Here is a 296-nt window from a genome sequence, read left to right on the forward strand (position 1 = left end):
AAGTCATACACACACGTAATGTGTGTGTTTGTATTTTTTATAGTATAAAGTTGTTATCATGGTCTTACATATCGAATTAATTGTATATGTTTTTAGATTTATCTTTTTTTTTTCTATTATACAACATAGCTGGAAGTTTTTTCAATAGAGAAAAGGGGGAAAAAATTATGCACAAAATTACTCCGAAAGGGGAAAACTCAGAAATTTGGATCCCAATCTTTGAAAGCAATCAGGGGCACACCTATTTTAAAAGATAAGAAAAAGAAAAATTAACTTGAGGATATGAAAGGAGGTGA

General features: G+C 29.4%; 1 pseudogene; it reads left to right on the forward strand.

The window, feature by feature from the left end:
• Positions 1-296, forward strand: part of LOC119587370 — a 33,850-nt pseudogene that overhangs the window by 14,369 nt on the left and 19,185 nt on the right.

This window comes from Penaeus monodon, chromosome 22, assembly GCF_015228065.2.
Source record: "Penaeus monodon isolate SGIC_2016 chromosome 22, NSTDA_Pmon_1, whole genome shotgun sequence".
In the NCBI taxonomy this organism is placed as follows: domain Eukaryota; kingdom Metazoa; phylum Arthropoda; class Malacostraca; order Decapoda; family Penaeidae; genus Penaeus; species Penaeus monodon.